General features: G+C 43.4%; 1 long non-coding RNA gene across 2 annotated transcripts in view; it reads right to left on the bottom strand.

Annotated features, from left to right (window-relative positions):
- LOC147011116 (uncharacterized) overlaps positions 1 to 22,040 on the bottom strand; it is a 173,531-nt gene that overhangs the window by 47,171 nt on the left and 104,320 nt on the right. The gene's annotated exons all lie outside the window — the stretch shown is intronic.

Consider the following 22,040-nt stretch of genomic DNA (forward strand, 5'->3'; position numbering starts at 1 on the left):
AGAGAGAGAGACCTGGCCAGATTGACCGAGTTCCCAAAGCAACAAGCAAAACGAACGTTGCACCAAGCAGAATGAGCACGGCATCAAACGGAACAAACGCTGCACCAAGTGGGATACGCACTGACCAAGGAATCCTCCGAACTGACTTCTCTCCTTCACATCTTTGGAGCACACTCACCGTATACCCTCACATCTGCCTGCATATACACCTCATTGACTTGCACTATATGCTACTGCACCACACCACACCTCATCTCCCACCTACACCTCACACCTTGTTCGTTACACATGAGCCATCTGGCTCACATGTGGGTGAGGCTGTGGTCGACAGCTTACCTCCACCTACTTCTCATCCCTCTGTCTATCACCTTTCCTTATCTGATTTCCAGGAATGTCCAAGGCACCTCTGTCTTTGTTTAGTGTTGAGGTCAAATGTCCAAAGGCTTTTGAGTGCTCGGGGTTAAGATCTTCTCTTGTTTGACACTACATCCTTGTAAGTATGTGCTTTGATTTCAACAAGACCTGTTATTTCCAACCTGCTCGGATGTCTCTTTCTCCATTGGTTAGACGTAGTATGTAATTAGTAGATGGGAGTTTCTCCCCACTGGTTTGCTGCAGTAAACGGTAGCCAACATTTCTGCTGACATTAAATCACTCGGCCGTCATAAGCAATAAATCGTGGAAACGTTGAGAGGGCAGTCCTCACCTGGGGTAAATAATTCTCCATGGAGGTAATGAGGGATTTGGATGTGAGGACTCTACTAGAATTAGTCATTTTAGACTGTCTGTCGTTTCTTAGCAACTTATCATGCTGCAGAGTTAGTTGCGGCTTGTCGGCTTCAAGGTCAGAGGTCGGGAAGTGGGTCCGAGAGAGTCCACTTGTGACCCGGCCAACAAGCTCCTAACAATATAATTTTGTGACGACAATCACGACTTAATGATAAAAAGAAAATCCCCCTGTCACGTGTCATCTTAAGCAAGGAATGTTTCGGTGTTTGCTCAAGATAGAATGCCCAACAAATTACACACGCACATCTCCATTTCGATTACGTGACGTGGCTTGTGAAGTAGAAAATAAAGCATGCAACACAATGTGAGCGTTGAGGCATCTTGAAATTCATAATAAAGAACACACTAGAGCGTGCTTATGCCAATCTTAACAGACCATCGCATCTTGGACACACCACCAATTTATTCAGCTATAGCTGAGCGATCAATCATTCAGCAAGGTAAAACTGATCAAGAATCATCTTCACTCCACAATGACTGGAGAAATGACTTCCAACAATGACATTGTTCATTGAAAAGGATCTTGCATCAAGAATAGATTACTCATTGGTGATTGACAACTTTTCCAGAATACGCCAAAGATGCAAATATTTAATGTAAAGGTCAGTTCAAAGCTGAATTTGTCTTTGCTATATTAATAATGAAGCCTGGTGTTGGCTTAGTGGTTAGGGTGGTGGCTTGGGATCCAAGGGTCCTGAGTTCAAGCCTCATTGCCCGCTGAATTACTTCAATAGGGGGTTGATTCAGCCTGCCATCCTTCCGAGGTCGGCGAAATGAGTACCAGCTTGCTGGGATGACCGAGTCATTCGGGTATCCTGCGTCGGATTGGTGACCCGTCCAGGATTGTGCCCAATAGCCAAGGAAACTGCTTCGGCAGCATCGACGCTCTAAACAAAGTATGGTCCCAATGGATGGAATGGATATCAATAATGTCATATAATACATCTTGAGATCGTTAAGACATAGAAAATTGCGACAGAGAGCAAAATCAATGTCCTCATTCCATATGGGTTTGATTTTGCTGCGGCCGAGGTGGTTCATGGTTGAGAACAATAAGGATAACATCTAGCGAAATGAAAATGCAATATAAGGGTAACATCTGGCCAAATGGACTTCCCTGCCAAGATGTATTAGTTGGCAGGATTTTGCCCCCCTTGATGCCAAGGTCTGTATACACCACTGGCTTCCAGACTTACTGCCGACATCCACATACTTGCTCTTCTATTCTCTCCTTTGTGTAACTGCCTTGTTAAGGCTGTTCGATCCCGCTCTTCACTCCAGCACTTCAACCAGGCGGTGCACCACCACCCTATCCAAATTAATTTCTATCCACATCAAGCCTACTTAACGCAACCCTTTATACTTTCACATTACTGCGTTTTCTCCTCTCCTTTCTCTTTTCTTTTCCTGTTCCTTCCTTCCCTTAAATCTTGCATCTAACTGTGGCCCTATCATTAGTTTGTTTCCATTTTACCCTGTCATTTCACTCTTCCATGAGCCTCAATCTTGTACAGAAAAGTATAAAATGAGTCAGCGAGTTTTTGACAACACCCTGAACATTAAATTACAAATTCCTGCCACCTTCAGTGAAACGCCCAGTCCGGTAAGCCGGTTAGTGAAAGACTGTGGAATAAAACCTCCGAGGGCAAGCCCCAAAGAAAGAGCGAATAATTGGAGATGTTCAAGAAGTGTAAGAGCGGTATCAGCAGTAAATAAGTCGACGTCTTTGTACATTTATGATCAAGGAATAGCTTACCATCAGAAGTAAAAATCACAATGAAGCAAAAGTGGAGAGTTCAAAGAACACGTCACCCCGTGCTGTCTTGAGAAGCAAAGACATTGGTGGTGTCTCTGAGCGGCAAATTTGATTGGTCGTGATGATGTAAAATGCGGTAATATTTTGTCCAAATACTGCTAAACAGATAGGGTTTTAAAAGTGCTGAAAGGGCGATTTGTATTCCACAGGGTTCAAGCATATAATTCAATTTAAATAAATAACGATTGTAAAGGCGAAATTAAAAAAAAATTGTTCTGGAAGTTTACTGCCTTTACACCACCTTATTGAACACATTACATGAGTTATTTGTGCCTGTTGTTTGTGGCCTTTATGTCGTCCTTAAAAAACAGTAGTGGGGCAACTTAGCTAAATATAGCATAGCAATTTCGCATTTTGTGAGGAAAGCACCAAATTTGGCACACTAGTAGCCTATCATGTTGTTACGTTTGAGGGGGGGGGGTTATGCATTCAAAGGGTAATTAGGATGTTTAATTGGGTATGCCATGCTGTTTAAGTTTACCAGGATCTCGATGTAATAAGTAGCAATTCAGTGGTGATAAATTGTCTAGTAAATGTTCATTTCTTCAAGGGGGGAAATGATAATTGTCACGTAATTAGATAGGGACACGGGATAGGGTAAGTGTGTCTGCGTAAACCCCTTTTGGTATTCTCTGGAGACTGGCCGTGACGTCACAGGACAGTGCAGCGGATGGCTCCGCCCCGTGATCACGATTGGCAGAAGGCGACGGCGGTGGGCCAATAAACGGCTCGATTGGAGGTGACGAGGGCAGGAGGATAAAAATGTTCTGTTCGGGGTCGAAAAGGAAGAAGAAGAAGATTACAACCAGAACGATCGTTTTTTTTTTTTTGGTGTGGAAGCTGTGGCGGCAGAGAGCGTCCTGGTTGTTGTGCTGAATCGATCGTGTTCTTGATCATGTCTGGGAGCCTTGCCGAGCCTCGTGCCTCGCTTTGGTTGGCTATGGGGTTCTGCTGACTCGGAGTATGGGGTCGAACGGCAGGCGGACCTGCCTCCCTCTCCTGCTCGCGGCTTGGCACCAGAACTGGTTCCCTGGCGGTTGTGAGCAGACTTGGGCCAAGACCAGGAGGTCAACAGCACCACGGTTTCTCCTGCCCCCTTGACGAGAGCAAGGCCAGCTCGTCCGACGCCGATCCAGGGACAGTTGCGTCCACACCACGGTCCAGCCTGACCACCAGAAATAGCTACGTTTTGTGTGTGTGTGTGTGTGTGTGTGTGTGTGTGTGTGTGTGTGTGTGTGTGTGTGTGTGTGTGTGTGTGTGTGTGTGTGTGTGTGTGTGTGTGTGTGTGTGTGTGCTTGGCGCCTTAGAGGGATTGAGAACTGTATATTCATTGGAATTGTCTGTGTTTTTCCCCACGCCCGATCCCACACCATCCCGTCGAATCGCCCCGGATCCCTCTTCTTGCCGAGTCTTGTTATTTCTGGTTAATAATAAAAACAAATAAACATCATCAACTCAGTGAAAAGTGACTCGTGCCACCTTCCTCGTCCCGTTCGCGGTAGAGCGATTAGAACCGCCATGTTTGGGTTATAAATAAATAAACCGCCTCCATCGTTTCGGCTCATTCTACGTTGGCGGGACTGTTCAAGTCCCATGGACGTCACAATATTATGAACAGATTTGGATATTGGGCCATCTCAAATTCAGCTGCTGATGGCTGTGGCAGCCATTTTCCACTGCCATCAAAAATTTTGAGATGGCCCAATATCCAAATCTGTTCATAATATGATAGGCTACTAGTGTGCCAAATTTGGTGCTTTCCACACAAAATGCACAATTGTTATGCTAAGTTGCCCCACGACAGTACATTTCCTGTTTGGAATGATCTTCTGTTACGTTTGAGCACCAGACAGGCAGACAGAGTGAAAATATGATCTCACTCCTCTCCGCACATGTGTGGTCAGAGGGAATTAATTGCCAAAGTATTGTTAAACGGCAGGTTCGTTTTCCAATTCTTGTTCCGATTCGTGTTCAAAATAAAACGTTCAATTAAAATCAAGTTGTCCCTCGATCATAAACTGACATCTGTCGACAGAAGGACAGACAAAGTGAACCAATTGCTTAGGCCAAGGTCACATTTTCCACGGCGGCCGTGGGGTCTCCAAAATCTGTGGCCACTAGCAATTATACGGCGGCCACAGTATTTCCACGGTCACACAATGTAGCAGTCACATATGTTTTTATTTTTCGGGTAGCCGCACGGCGTATTTAGAAATCGTGGAGACCGAAAACGTGAGGGTGCCGTACGGTCTTTGATTTGATGTCGCACGGTGACCCAAGGGCGTCGCTGCGGCGGTCATATAATTTTCAAGGCAGACGCAAGGTGCCCACAAGGCGACCGCAGGGGGGCCTAAGGCGAACGTGCGGCCAGACGGATGGTAACCAGTGGGTATATATACCAGTTCTTTTTTTTACTGAAATAAAAATATAACAGTGTATATAACTGAATATACTATAAATATAATATACCGTGGTGCCCCCAGAATCTGAACACCCCATTGTTTGAACAAATTGGAATCCGATCAATTTTTTGTTAACCTAATACATTTTAAAAAACCAAACACAACGAAGCGTTCATGTTTGTTCACGTGTCTCCCCCACCTGTTCGAGCCGCATCTTCGCGCTTTGTTCATTCAGTTCGTCGGTGGAAGTTCTCGTGAAAGCATCTCTCGCGTGTCGATCGATACTTTAGGCCTCAGTCACATTTGCTCTACGGCGAGGATACGGCAGCCGTACGCCCTCTGAATTGACAGAAACGTGCGGCGGCCGCAGAGAAACTGAGGTGGCCTCAGGGTGGCCCTACACCGTATGGCTATATTTTGCAGGTCGTAAGGTCGCTCTGGAATTATAACGCGGAGTTATAACTTTTTTCATTTGTACGTTCGCCATAGAAATTCGACAAGCCGAAACAAAAGAACTGGTAAAAAAAAAATGTAAATGAATAAATAAAAAATTAACCCATTCGTTACCGTCCGTCTGGCCGCACGTTCGGTTCGGGTCCTCCTGCGGTCACCTTGCAGGCACCTTGCTACCCGAAAAATAACAAGGACAAATGTGTCCAAGAGCAGCGTCCAAAACCTAAAGGTTTTGTCGGCTTAAAAAAAAAAAAAATTATTTTTTAAAAACAACAACTTCCGATATTTCGTCACGTGCCTTCATTAAGCCAATAGCGAAACCCGTCATAATATATTTACGTATTTACGATATATCGTGTATTTACGAAACATATAATGTATTTACGAAATTACAATACGATAATTGGAATAATCTTAAAATAGTAACGTCAACGTTTCGAAACTTTAAAGCAAATGTCCGAATATATTTAAAAGTTCATGATAGACGCTGTCAAAAGGCACCGTCTATGTGAGGATGTGTACATGTGCTCAGTATTTAAGGCAATCCGGATCTTGTATATACAAGAGCCGAGTCCGAGAGATTAATGCTTTGTCACGACAACGACCTCTCTAGTGACCGCTACATTGTCCACATTGTGTGACCGTGGAAATACTGCGGCCGCCCCATAATTGCTAGTGCTCGAACATTTTGTAGACCCTCCGGCCGCGGAGCCAAATGTGACCTAGGCCTTACCTCGTGTTTTCACCTTCATTTGTGATGTTTGTTTTTAATCATCTTGTGTTTTAATTAATAACAAAAAGAGCAATCTGATCACGTGGTGTGACGGACTGTAAAACCGGCTGTAATTTGGAATATCCATGATTACGTCAGCCCGATGCGTTTGATGAAAGTAAGTAATTGTGGTTCTGGGGGCATAATGTTTGATGAGCTCCCCTGGGGGAAGCGCTCGCAGACTGCGCGAGCGATCGGAACCGGAGCTCGAGCCTGTGTGGACCTTTGGATGTGGTGATTGTACCAGTTTACATACAATACACCGCCACCGAAGGTCATTTACTCATCTTATTTTACCTTAAACATGGGTAATTTCAGTTTAAAGTCTCTTGAAAGTGAGTTTTCTTTGGGTCCACGAACGGATTAATTCACTCCATTATTTCTTATTGGGAAAATATTTTTTGAATCCGAACTTTTTGCAATCCGAACAGCCTCCTGGAGCGAATTAAATTGGGATTCTGGGGGTACCACTCTATAGGCAAACACCTATACTCCGATCCCTCGCGGTAGCGCACGGTGGACGCACAGTCGACACAGACTGCCACGGAGGCCTACGTAGGTGCATGGCGGGCGTAGGGGAACCGTGTGTCGACCCAGCGTTGCCCGCAGGTGGTCACACAGACCACAAGGCCACCGTACGGCGACCGTGGAAATAGTGTGGCCGCCGTAATTTTTGGGGGGTTGGGAAAATTCATTTTTCATTGAGAAGAGTTTACGGCAGCTGCACGAATAATGCAAGCCCACCGTACGCCCTACGTACGGTCGACGTGGAACACATCTATGCCATAGCTTGGCTTGTCGAATTGCTACGGCGAACGTAGAAATGAAAAAAAGTTATAACTCTGCGCTATAATTCCACGGCGTCCCTACGCCTGTAAAATATAGCCAAACGGTGTAGGGCCTTCCTGAGGCCACCTCAGTTTCTCTGCAGCAGTCGCACGTTTCTGTCAATTCAGAGGGCGTATGGCCGCCATGTCCTCACCGTAGAGCAAATGTGACCTAAGCCTTAACCCCGCTTTTCGCTTTGCTGTGGGTTACAATTAAAACAGTATGATAGGCAAGCACATGAAGACCAAATTAAGAACCATGTTGTTTGAGTAGACATTTTGCAGGGTTAGACAACATGGTTGCATAGTGGCTATTTAGAACCTGATGGGGGATTAAATTGGCATAAAGAGGTACCGATGTAAATATCAGTGTTTGGAAATGTAATGTGTTTGAGCTTTGAAGTCACAGTACGCTAGATAACACGCTTGTAACTGTAAACATGATGGTAAGAAACAGCCTATTCCTATGTCTAAGTGTTCTCTTCTGTCCTTATTAAAGACGTTTTGAGTGAAGTTCTTCCATGACAGACAACAGCTGTCCGCTTGATTTTGCAGTTGAAAAGTTTTAGAACTAGGGAACAAAAACACTCCAAGCTTACAATACATCTATTCGGGAAAATATCAGTATGGTGTTGCGAAAATGTCTTTATCCGAAGAATGTATGATGTATCTCGGAGGGCTGTCAATGATGAGAGATGTTGTAGAAGTGGAGAGGTTCGAGAAACATTTTTGTGACGTGTGTGTGTGTGTGTGTGTGTGTGTGTGTGTGTGTGTGTGTGTGTGTGTGTGTGTGTGTGTGTGTGTGTGTGTGTGTGTGTGTGTGTGTGTGTGTGTGTGTGTGCGCGTGCATGAGTGCACGAGTGTAGAAATTGGGCAGATGTCAAAAAGAGCTTTCAATGAAAAACTGAATGAATTTCGCAGAGAAAAAGATCTGAGGTCAATGTCAGCAAAAAAAAAAAGCCTTGAATTGACTGTCCAGCTTTGGAACTTGCAAGTGACATTGAACGTGGCACGGCATGAAGTGGACAACTATGCAGGGCCAAAGCTGCAATGATGCGCATGCACCTTTATGGTATGCAGCTTTAAAAAAATATATGAAAGAACATTGTAGTCATAATTACAAAGTTTAGCAATGTGCACTTTGCGTTATTCAATTTCCTTTTTTGTTTTCTTGCTTTTTGAGGTTTCACAGCGGAAGTCTATGCATGAAAATTATGATGCTGTCATGTGGGCAATCAAATGCTCAAAAATATGAAATCTGACTGAACCACAAAAAACTTTAATATCATTAAACTGGTGCATTACATTATTGTCAGATTATCTTCATGGCACAAGTCACAAAATTAAAGGGTATTAATGACGTCATCAAAGATGGCAGCTAGAGCAATAACGATTACCTCTGCCATGGAAGGTGGACAGAGTTTATGTTTTCACCCCTGTTTGTCTGTCTGTCTGTCTGTCTGTCTGTCTGTGAGCACGATATCTCAAAAAGTTCTGAATGGATTGGTGGGCATGTTGGTTGTGTGAAAATGACGAATTGATTCGATTTGGGTGAAGATCCGGATACGATAAATTTTAAAGATTTTTCACCATTGAGTGGTAATGGCAAAAAGGATATAGGGGAGAGTGGGGCAAGATGGTCCCTTTTTTGGTTTTGTCCGCTTTGGCGTCAGATGATTTGCCAGCCAAACATCATTCAATTGCCATTCGTTAGTCCATCTATTGCCCCCAAGTAACTGCCCAATTTCGAGAATATTCGAGATCATTGAATGTCTGTAAAAGGCAATTCAAAATTTGTGGTCGAAATGCTCAACTTGACCCACCCCTGGGGCAAGTCGATCATCACTATGGGGAAAGATGATCATGGTCCTAAGGAAACATGAGGACAGTCTAAATAAGCAATGTGTTAGAATTTTAATGAACGGAAAATAATTATATATATATATATATATATATATATATATATATATATATATATATATATATATATATATATATATATATATATATATATATATATATATATATATATCCATCTAGGATACCAACATAATATTTCCAAAACATTGTCCCATACACAACTGGATATGAACGTCCATTTTCATGTCATTTATCTTTGTGTTCCAGTCTAAATGTCTAAATTCACAGTGAAGTGATGTGGAAGTGATGGGCCTGATGTGTTTAGATATACAGATGTTAAGCCGCTGCCACATCTTGACATTTTAGCCAGCGTATGGCAACGTATCAAAATGTATGTAAAACGCTGGCGTATGCTGAACTATTGATGTTTTTTTTCCAGTTTTGGGCATATTCATAATGAGTTGGACGTATGCATAACGTATTAGTAACGTACACAGAACGTTTCGATAATATAGATAACTTATACCAACGAATGCTTAGCGTGTTTTCGGCGTTCACAACTTGTGCTCAACGATAGTCTAACTTATGCATAGCGCGTGGCAGCGTATCGCCGACGATCACGTGGCGTAGCCTATTAAAAGGCTGCGGCTCGACAATTCAAACCATAACCACACTAGACATCGAAGTGTCAAGCCGCTGTCACGCCTTGACGTTTTAGCCAGAGTATGCCGACGTTTGTTTGTACGCTGACACACGTCGAATACGTTAGGGGTAAGTTTTGTGTACGTTAAGAGCAGGCTAAAGCATGCTGAAGCACGCTGGCATACGTCGTAGTACGCCAAGTACATCGACAAATTTTAAGCATGCTGAAAATTTTTCGATGTATGCCAGCATATGACGCACATGTTCCGCATACGCTGGCCATAAGTTGTAGGCACGTTATGTGATTGTTGACACACGTCGACACACGTTACTCTTAAGTTACTCATTAGTCGAAACACATCGAGGTAATGTTTAGCGTACCCGAAACTTATTTCTAACCTTTGAGTAACGTGCTTTGAACCTATGAGTAACGTATCTCCAACGCATATTGACGTATGTACAGTCATCCCCCGTTTATTGCGGGGGTAACGTTCCAAACCCCCCGCGAGAAGTGAAAATCCGCAATGAATGGATGCCTCCCAAAAAAAAAATCGCTCGTCTGGTCTGGTCGGCTTGGCAATGATCGGGTTCTAGGTGCCCCATATCGACTTGTCTAGTCTGGTCGGTTTGGCTGTGCTCGTCCAACTGCGGCAAACCTTTTTCCTTCCCGAAGCATCGAGCACTTTAACCTTCTCCTGGAGCGTCAGGACCTTCCTCTGGCGTTTCGGTTCCTTGCCAGAAGCCTTAGAAGGTGCAGGGCGTTTGGGCGGCATCATAGGGCTTGGAGAAAAAAACGTAGAAAATATTCTAAGTTCACAAGCAAAACTTTGTCTCGTGCGTTGTGTGAATGGTCGAGCATCACGCGTTATAATTTATCGCTTAAATAATTTATATTTCATATATTATTACCGCGATATACCGGGGGAATCCGCAGAAAAAATTAGTTAGGTTCCAAGGGAAAACCCGCGATGAACCAGGGGTGCGATAGGTGAACCTGAGCGGGGGATTACTGGAGATGTATTTGACGTCTTCCGGACGACCACGGAACTTATTGAACGTGTTACTAACTTACAGCTACCGTATAATGGCGTATTGGCAGCGTTTAGGGGAATTGGTATATAAAAATGGGGTTCACAGGAGGAACCCGTCAGTGTTCCATACTCCATGGTTTTTTTTTTTTCTTCGGTATGATGGTGATGTTGAGACTTCGATTTCTGGTGCGGTTATGATTTAAATCGTTGAGAGGCAGCCTATTAATTATATTATATTATAACCGCACTACAAATCGAAGTCTCAACATCACCGTCATGCAGAAGAAAAAAAAAACCATGGAGTCTGGAACACCGACGCTAAACATTACCTCGACGTGTTTCGACTTATGAGTTACTTACAAGTAAGGTGTGTCGACGTGTGTCAACGATCGCGTAATGTGCCTACAACTTAAGGCCAGCGTATGCGGAACATGTGAATCATACGCTGGCATACGTCGAAAAATTTTGAGCATGTTAAAATTTGTCGACGAGCTCGGCGTACTACGACGTATACCAGCGTACTACGAAGTATGCCAGCGTGCTCTTAACGTATACAAAACTTACCCATAACGTATTCGACGTGTGCCAGCATTTTAGACAAATTTTTCATACGTCGGCATACGCTGGCTAAATCGTCAAGGTGTGACAGCGGCTTTAAGGATGTCCTGTCTCATGTTCTCTCAGTCAAATTAGGTGAGGCTTGGAAAGTGAGGAGTGGTGATGTGGCATTTGTTTTCCTTCCACCCACGTAAACAGAAAGCTCCCCCCCCCCCCCCGCAGCTGTCTGTCAAAATGGGCGAGGTGGGCCTCAGCCGATTCCTGGTTATCATTGGTAATGGCTGGCTCTGTTGGGGGGGGGGGGTGAGGGGAGTATGAACTGCATGCAGTAACACACTTTCCATAGCTCTTCGCTTGCTGCTCTGTTAACTGGCAGCTGCGACAAGCGACCCTCGTGTTCATACTTGCCTGCTTCCTCTCAAGGCCTCCTCTCCTGCCATTCTACCTGGAGTCAGCCCTGTATCCAACACGTTAGGTCGCTTCACCACTTGCAATTTCCCTCCAACTTGCCCAGTTCAGTGTGCCTGACTGTTGTATGTGTGGGCCTTGAATGGTATTTTTTTTATTTGTAAAGTTAGTCTTAAATAATTGTGATTTCTTTCTGTCGTTGTGGTTGGTATTTCTTGCTGTTTGCCTTGTGTGCAATGAAATTACTTATTTTCTTAAGACTGTGTGTGCTTTGCATTCCCACCATTTTGCCGCACTGAGGTTGGGTTTAATTGGGATTCCTGGAGACCTAATGTAGTGATAATCCTGATTTAATAGCATGTGGGATTCACGGTACATCATGCGACCACTCAGGTGCCATGTCAGATAAATTGGCTTTGTGCTCGTCAACAGTGAAGCAAAGCTTCAATGAGGTCAGTGAGCTGGAGTAAGGTGTGTGTGTGTGTGTGTGTGTGTGTGTGTGTGTGTGTGTGTGTGTGTGTGTGTGTGTGTGTGTGTATGTATGTATATATATATATATATATATATATATATATATATATATATATATATATATATATATATATATATATATATATATATATATATATATATATATATATATATATATATATATATATATATATATATATATATATATATATATATATATAAACGATTGTCCCATTCAGTCCTCTTAATAAGGGTTAAATCAACATGAAGTTCTTGATGAATATCTGAAGACACGGTTAATGTATGGTTTAACAGAGTTCTGGAAGTCCTGGATGATGGGATTAATTTTTGTAGAAGTTAGGGCTTGCTTTTACTTGGTCAGTCCAAACCAGTGTTGAACAAGCCGAGTATTTGTAAAGACATTCGGGATCTCCATGATCGATACGTAATCGCTCTAGTGGATGAAGCTGCGAATAATTTTGTTTTGGTTTGTAAAAAAATGTATTTAGATAGTTAGGCATTGATTTGGTTACTTTCACTGGTATAGGAAATAGCACATATGTTCCTTGTCAAAGTCACCCCAAGATATTATCTCTGAGCATCAGGAGGTTTTAGTTAATAATTTCGGTATTAAATGTAAAGAGGTAAATCTTTGTATTCCTCAGCTTTTCTGGATCCCTAAGCTTCATAAGAACCCGTACAAGTATAGGTTTATAGTGGGTGCCAGGCAGTGTTCTACCAATACAAACAGGTATCGGTTATCTTGAACTCAGGATTACAAGTTGTTAGAGAGTTCAGGAAATATTGTTTAGCAATTGAGAAGAATTCTGGTATTAACACTTTCTTGAACATTCATTCTTCTTTAGAGTTCTTAGAGAGAATTAGATGCCTCAATATCAAGTCAGTTGAAGTCTTTGATTTTTCAACTTTATATACAAATTTGGATTCAATGCTCGTGAGGGGTTCACTCTTTGAAGTAATTGACAAGGTTTTAAACTCTTTTAATAAGTTTTTATGTGGCAGGTTTGATAGAGCATTCTTTTCTAAAAAAAAAAAATACTCAAGTTTTCATTGTTTTGATAATCAGAAGTTTATGGATGATGCTATTTATATTATATTTTATACTTTTGTGTCTTTTTTGTGGGATAATGTTTCAACAGGTTAAAGGTATTCACATGGGTGAAAATTGCAGCCCCCCTACTCGAGAATATTTTCTTATATTCTGTGAATTTTCATTTATGCATAAATTGATTGAGAACATTTTTTTAGGATTCGCTAAAAAAAATTATTTCATACATGTCATTACATAGATGATATTTGTGTGGTTAACTCTAAATGTTTTTGTTAGGCAGCTTCACAAGGTTTATCCAGACAGCCTGATTGTAAACAGGAGTGGTAATGATTGTACAGTTGTTGCATCTCTGGATGTGTTGGTTAGAGTTGGACAGAATGGCTTTAGTACAAGTGTATATCATAAAGTTGATGATTTAAGTTTCCCTGTAGTCTTGCACACCTTTCCATGGTGCGGCGTAATGTAAGAGGATAAATGTGAGGTGCAGGTCAGTTCGGTTCGCTCTTTAGTTCACTCTTGGGTTTTGTTCTGAGAAGAACAGTTGGTCAGGCTTGCCCGTGTTGATTGCTCTTTTTGCATCCACAGTAGATAAGAGATAGATGGAAGAAGAAAGATGCATGAGAGAAAGGATCCTATTGTATGCCGTATGAGAGTCTGCATGTGTAAGCGTCGTTGTAACCTCATGAGTGACGTTGAAATGGAGCATTCCCGGCTAGCAGCAGCAATGCGTGACCCCACACCTGATCATACTGAGTCGACTCTTGTCCTTGTGCCACCTTTCTCCCAGGCAAGGTTTGATGTCTGGCGATAATTGCTCCTGCAATGCTCTCGACGATCTGCTCCCGGTGATAGTCTGCTCCAGCAATAGTCTCTATCCCCAACGATCTACCCAGAATGAACCACATACATATTTTTTATAAGCCCTGGACGAGGGGAGGAGCCAACAATCGGATCAAAAGAAGTTCTAACGAAATTGAGCTCCCCTATTGGTCCATAGCGGTCATAGCCAAGCCTCGCCAGGCCCTCAAGGTGAAAAATGGCTCAGTCGCCTGCCAACAAGCCACCCACAACTGCTACCAATCTTTACATGGGGACGTGGTTTTTCAAAGTGCTTTCTGGACCCGAACGTGCACTGGCCTTCATTTGAACATAGGATTTTAGGGAAACCCCTGCGCCACCCATAGGTTCATAAATGAGCTCCAACGCACGTTCGCGCTTCGAGTTATGCCTAAAATAACCCAACCTACGTCTCCACCGTGTCTACTGAGTCTATGGTGAGTGTTTGATGACCATGTGGTAGTTGTGGCGGTTGTAGTAGATTGGTGCGAATATTTTGTAGCATTTTTATGAGGTATGATTGTAACGTGGCGTTGTGGGGAAGAAGTGGAAATTCCTTGCAACGAGATTGTGAATAATGGTCGCTTTTGTGATTGAAAATGTAAGCATGGGTTGTTGCGGGGATTTTTTTATAGTCGGATAAAGTGGTTATGGTGAGCATGGTATCGTTTGGTGAGCGGAATGAAGGACTGAGGTGAAATGGCAGTTGAGAACTGGCGCACAGTTTTGAATGTAAAATTGGCATGCAAATGCCACAGGAGGCACTCGCAGCGCAATTGTTTGGTTTCTATTGGTTGGTGTGTGTGCTTGCTTGCGTGTGTCGAGTGAGAGAAAGGGGTGTAGTAAAGGAGTGGAAGAACTGCAAGGACTAAAGGTTAATGAGGTATAAGAGGTCGAACTGAAAGAGTCCCATGCAAGGCATCTTTCCCCTTCATTCACAAGATATATGGAAAGGACTTATACATGGACTTATTCATGGACTTAGGGTGGCTGGTTCATGGTTTCAGCGCCCACAAGCTCCTCGATGGACTTGGGATTCCAACGCTGGCGGTGTGGCAAAGAAGATTGACCATGTCCTCGCTGACGGTCGCTGGAGGATGATTAAGAACTACATGGTCTACGGGAGTGCTCAGTTCCTCAATACTGACCACCGGCTTGTTGTAGCAACTCTAAAGCTGCACCTTAAATCCTGGAGAATGGTACCATCCCAGCCGAGGCTGGATCTTGGCAAGCTCAAGGATGAGAAAGTAGCTGAGGAGTTTGCGAACAGGCTGAGTGGAGATTTGGGGTGTTTGGGTGCTTTGGGGGGTCCTGAAGAGTTGTGGAGTGCCTTCAAGACCACCGTCCTTGATGTTGCCGGTGGATGTCTTGCAACTCACCGCAGGGCAAAGAAGAATTTTGTCTCTCAAGGGACACTGGATACCATTGACCAGAGTCGGAGGGCCAGGCTTAATGGCAGAGCTGAGCTGTTCAGGGAGCTGAGGCATAAAACTGTACGTGCACTAAAGGTGGACAAGGAGGCCTATGTGCGAGGAATCTATGAGGGGGTAGAGCATCACCTGTGGACAGGTGATTCTCGTCCCACTTACAGGGAAATTCGCGCATTGCGTTCATCCAAGCCCATCCCTTGGAGCACTGCAGTTAGAGCAGAGAGTGGTAGGCTCTTGAAAGAGGAGCCTGAAGTGAAGGACTGCTGGGCCAGTTACTTTGAGCGGTTGTACCAGGCTGATCCCCCAGCTGTCGAGTTGGACGTCAAGGGTGTTACAATCCCTGATGCTGACCCTCCAATTAACTGTGGTCCACCTTCGCTTGTGGAAACGCATGCTGCGGTGAACCGGTTGAAATGGGGTAAAGCTCCAGGGATCTGTGGCATCCATGCTGAACTGCTCAAGGCTGGTGGAAATGCTGCACTTGTGTCGTTGCATGCAGTTTTGTGCTCTGCTTGGAACACAGGCATCATCCCAACTGACTGGAAGAGGGGCCTTGTTGTCCCTCTCTGGAAAGGGAAGGGTGATCGCCAAGACTGCAACAACTACCGAGGGGTGACGCTGCTCTCAGTGCCGCGCAAGGTATTTGCTCGGATAATTCTTGATAGGGTTCGCCACCATCTGCTTGAGCACCAGCGTCCAGAGCAGTCAGGCTTTACACCAAAGAGGTCATTGATTGAACTCATTCCATCGGTCATTGATTCCATAAAGCTCGGAACAAGTGTGGATCTACCCTCAGGAGAGCCAGAAAACAACATCTTTCTCATCTCAAGTCTGAACTATCAAACTTGTCTCCTTCCTCCAAATCCTGGTGGCATCGAATCAAATCTGTTTCTGGTGTATGTTCTCCGTCCATACCCTCCCATACCTCAAATGGCTGCACTGCTGATACCGCATGGGAAAAGGCTGAATGCCAAAACTCCGTGTTTGCATCTAAATGTTGTGGACAAGACCCATCGCTTTCTGTACCCACCTTACCCATTCGCAAAAAACTGTCCCTGGACTCTGTGTCTTTTTCTTCTGACAAAGATGAGAGCTTGCTGTCAAACCTCGACTCAGATTCTGCAACCGGCCCAGACGGCACCAGCCCACGTGTCCTAAAAATCGGCTCCTCTGCTCTTGTTCACCCTCTCTCTGTTCTATTCACCCTCTCATTTGCTCAAGATCATCTGTCATCTGCTTGGAATCAGCAAACACTACCGCCCTGCATGAAAAAGGTTCAAACACAGATCCCTGCAACGACAGATCAATCGGCCTTCTCCCAACCATCGGTAAGATTATGGAATGCATCATCACTTCAGACATGAAATCTTCCCTCTTCTCCAATGGCTTGATTTCCGATCATCAATTTGGTTTCAGACCAGGTCACTTCCCGGGATATGCTGCTTCTGCTCTCCCAACAATGCATGGAGGTCCTCAATGCCAGATATGAAATCAGAGCCATATCCCTCAACATATTGCGGGCTTATGACAGTCTGGCACCCTGCCCTGCTCACCAAACTCTCTTACTATGGTATCCAAGGCCATCTTCACCATGGCTCACAGACTTCCTCTCCTGTCGCAGCCAACATGTGGCCCAAAATAGAGTTGTCTCATCCCCTCTTCCTGTCCAGGCAGGAGTTCCTCAAGGTAACCTTCTAGGCCCTGTTCTTTTTCTGGTTTTCATCAAAGATCTCTCCGACTCTGGAATATCCTCTTTATCTCTTTGCTGATGACTACACCCTCTGCCGTACCATCTTCCATCCATCAGACTGGCAAAAAGCAGCTTCTTCGCTCTCCGCATATCTTGGTAAAATCACAAACTGGACCAACACGTGGAACATGTCTTTCAATCCTGACAAATCTCATACTCTCACTATGTCTCTCCGAAAGGACCATTTGGAAACACCCCCCCCCCCCCAATCTACTTTCTCAACGATCTGCAGGAAGAATTCCTTTCTTTCAAGCTTCTGTGTTTCATTCTCTGCCATGATCTTTCCTGGGAAAGCCACATTTCCAACGTGGCCTCCAAAGCCAGTCGCCGACTGCGAATCCTCCATCATGCAAAGTCCTTCCTCGGCCCACCTGAGGTGTGTGTGTGTGTGTGTGTGTGTGTGTGCGTGTGCGTGTGCGTGTGCGTGTGTGTGTGTGTGTGTGTGTGTGTGTGTGTGTGTGTGTGTGTGTGTGTGTGTGTGTGTGTGTGTGTGTGTGTGCGTGTGTGCGTGTGTGTGTGTGTGTGTATGCATCTTCATATGTGAGTTTCAGAATGTGGAATGGAGTCCTCCCAGGTCAGGTTCAAAGTATCCACCTTCATGTCAGTAAGGGGTCGCGATTCATGGACCAAGCTGTGAAGTTTTCTGTTTGCAAAGTTTTGTGCCGACGGCTCTCTTCATGATCGTTACTGAGCCCAGGATGGCTTCCTACTGTAGTTCGTTTGTCATGATATTCCCAGGGATGGTTTGTAATATATATGTGAGGTTCTTCGTCATCATTGGTACGACTTTGGCATTCTTCAGCTTTCAGGATCTTTTCACTTCATGCTTGAGATCTTGGTATTTGGTCATTTTCTTGATTTCTGCATCATTGGTCCAAAATCAGTGGTATTAACGCGAGTGGTACTTAAACGTTTTCAGTGATTGCTTTTGATTTGATTTTTACCTCCACCACCGAATGTGAAGGAGGTTATGTTTTCACCCCTTTCTGTATGTTTGTCTTTCTGTTTGTTTGTGTGCAGGATATCTCAAAATGTTGTTAACGGTTCAGGATGAAATTTTGTGTACAGGTTGGGTGTGTCACAAGGAAGAATTGATTAGATTTTGGTGAAGATCCGGATCCGGATCCGACGACTATAATTTTTTTAAGTGATTCTTCACCATTGAGAGAGAGGGCCAAAAACAATTTATAGCACGATATCTCTAAAAGTTGTAGACTGATTCAGATTAAACTTGGTGGACACGTTGGGTGTGTGACATGGAAGAATTGCTTCAATCTTGGTAAAGATCCGGATCCAGATCCAACTACTAGAATTTTTTAGTGATTCTTCACCATTGAGAGATAGAGCTAAAAATGATATAAAGCACAATATCTCAATAAGTTCTGTATGGATTCAGACAAAACTGTTTGTTTGGACAGGTTGGGTAGGTGACAAGAACAAGGCGATTCTACAGGGTGTTTCAAAAAGTGTGATGCAACTTTAAATGTTGATTTACAAAGAAACAGAAGCCTCAGGAACGTGAACCAAACATTTCTTGAAAGCTTATGACATGGTATTTTCTATCACTGATAGCTATTGCAGGAAGTTATTGCTCGAGTTAGTGAGAGCCCAACGTCTGAAATTGGCATTTACACAAAATCCTTATAATTGATGTTCTCGATGTGTGCCCCTCAGACAGGCATTGATCTTGACTCCAACGTTCTGTCCAACTTTCCTGTCGGTCTCATGTGGCACTGCTTGGTGGTAGTCTGACACCTCCTGCTTCAGATCATCCAGTGTGGCAGGACAGTTGGTATCCATCCTGTCACTGAGCCAATTGCACATATCAAGGCTTCTCATGTCATCTTGACTCAATTTATGCCTAATAGAGATGATGCATGGGAAATGCTTCAGTTCCTTATTGAGGATCGATACACCAGACTGATATTGGTTTGATGCCAAGCCCCCATGAGCGCTGGCGGTCCGACTTCTTGGGACTGTCCACAGCAGAATCCCACACAGTGTCGATGTTGGCTTGATTCTTGGTTGCTGGTGCTGGCCTACCACTACTGTCCTTGTTGTGGTTGTGCACTGTACCCTTGTCCTCAAAATGTTTCACAATATGTTAAATGGCACAATTTGTGGGTCCATCACATGTTATGAGGTCGTATTCCCAGCAGAACCTCCAGCTGGTGTCTACATATGATTTAGCCTCATACCACAGAGCCACCACTTTTGTCTTCTGCTTCACTGTCAATGGCATAGTTGAGCTAAGGAGCTAGAAATCCCAGGGAACAAATACCATGATAACACCACCAAACAATGAAAAGGAAAACGGCAAAGGTCATAAAACAAAGAAATGGCAGGAAGTCAAAGTTGTATCAATATTTTGGAAACGCCCTGTGTTTTGATTCAGGTCCAGATGCAGATCCGGCTTAAACGTAAACTGTTCATCCTTCAGGAGGTATGACCTCTCCCAAGTGCCATTCTCGTTTGTTGTTTTTTTTTTTTAGGAAAAACAATTATCCAGGACAAAGAGCTCTATAACAAATCAGCATCCTTTTGGGTAGCACAAAGTGAGGTATTGGTGTATATAGTTCGATGGAGTATTTGTTTAACGTAGCTTGGCGCATTGTCAGCATCTCGATAACAGAACATTATGAACACCCCTCCTAATAGGGTCTATCCCAGATAACCAAACCCAGGAACACAAAATTATCATTTTCCATATAAAAATTAATAAGCACATAAATTATCACTAAAATATCACAAAATGAGGCTCAGCATGCTGGTGTGGAGGTGGGTTGAGGTTTGAATGACAAGTTTCCCTTCCTTTCCATACACGGTTTGATGCACAGTTTACCAATATTCCTGAAATACATTTTAGTTGAAATGGGGATTGCTGGCATCAAAATCAAATGAAGGTTTGCGTCTGTGAGGCAGTGCAAACCAATTTGCATCACCATATCATCAGTGACCACTTCTCCACCAAAACCTGTCGGTCTCTCGGTAAAGTGATGGTGGCCACTCATGTGGTAGATTCGGAGTGTTTCACCATCTTCAGTCCATTCATTTCCTGGGAACTCTCAAGGAAGAGCCGGTGCTTTTTGTGAGTCCGATTGGTTTGTGCAAAACGTTTGCGTTGCAAGTCTACTCGAAGATGAATGGACATCTTATTCGCAGCTTGATATTTCTCTTCCCAACTTGCGTCATGGTTTGCCCCTAGGTTTTCAATCCTCCATCTCCTTGAGGGAATGTGAAAACAATGTTTTTATTCAGGCAGGAGTGCAAAACGATGGGAAACACAAAGCAGTGATAGCTCATTTTATCCCCAAATACAATGTTCTGATTAACGCGACGGGATGGTGCAGTGCGAGTATGGAGCAAATATTGGAGTTTACCTTATCGACAAATAACTGATTGAATCCAAAAATGGTGCACTTTTGCCCCTTCCACTTGTTTTCTCCTAAATACTACATAGATTTTTTTCCTAAATACGACATAGATTTTTTCCTACTTCTGGAAATACATGAAAGGGCCACTTTCATGGATACCACAAATGCACGATGGAGAATACCCAGTCGGCGACTGGCTTTGAAGGCCAACTTTGAAATGCAGTTTGCCCAAGAAAGATCATGACTGATCGTGAGACCCAGGGCTTTGAACAACTGAACTTCTTCGAAAGGGTTGTTGAGAAAGTAGATGCGTCATTTCGGAGAGAGGAAGTGAGAGTGTGAGATTTGTCTGGGTTAACTGGCATATTCCAGGTGTTTTACCAGTTTGTGATTTTGTCAAGGTCTGAAGAGAGGGAAGAGGCTGCAGTCCACTTTGACAGGGAGAGGAGATGAAAGGATTCCATTGAGAGTCACAAGTTGGCTTCATGACTGGCGGAAGTCAATAAGCCATATGTGGAGTTATCCTTGGATGCCATAGGCAGAGAGTTTGGAGAACAATGTGGGATGCCAGATTGTATCGAAAGCTTGAGGTAAGAATGGAGATCAAGTTATGAAATGGTAAGAATGGAGTGTGGATAGAGAAGATTATCAATCATATCGACGGGGTGTGCTGCGACATCGCGTGTGCCATCGCACAACGTTGCGGTGCAATAGGGCATGCGATATAGCGTCACACCAGACATTGTGGTGGTACTCTAGGTGTTGCAGATAGGTGCCGGAGATCATGGTATCGTGTCATGACGCTCGATGTCGTGGTGCGATGCTTGATGTCGTGACATGGTGTCAGACATTGTGTTGCACGAGAAGTAATATCGACAAGTGAATAAAAAAATGAAATGACATTAAAAAAAAATTAACATAAGCAATTTTATACAATATAAAATAATTAGTACAAAACTTTGTTTTTTTAATGTAATATAATGAAAACATTTTTAATATAATAAAAAAATGTACCTTAATGAAAATAATATATATATATATATATATATATATATATATATATATATATATATATATATATATATATATATATATATATTTGGGGTTATTTAAGAAAATCCCCAAGTTCTGCACTCCGACCCCACGCCATGACAATTTTTTTTAATGTCCACAGACAAAATAGCTGGCTTCACGTTCCAATCCAAAGGGTTACATGACTACGTGTAGTTACGTCACTCTCTGCAGTGCCCGTACCGGAGCTGCACCAGGGTGGCAGTTCTCGATGGGAGAACAAATCCACGACCAGAAAGTTTGTCGGCGAGTTCGCTTCCCACTTAGCGAAACTGACATTCATTAAATATGGAAATTCGAACACTGCATATAAACAGATATGTCAACTTGGAATTGAAGCAAACATAACAGCGACAATAATTTCCTCAATGTGAAATAAAAAAATCAATGAAACCTGTGCCATATCAGGATATCTTCACGCAATGAGCAGGAAAAATTTCTGCTAAAATAGTTTCATATACTGCATGTATCCATACG

This window comes from Eptatretus burgeri, chromosome 16, assembly GCF_056783735.1.
Source record: "Eptatretus burgeri isolate ZD-2024b chromosome 16, Ebu_testis_v1, whole genome shotgun sequence".
Taxonomy (NCBI): Eukaryota; Metazoa; Chordata; class Myxini; order Myxiniformes; family Myxinidae; genus Eptatretus; species Eptatretus burgeri.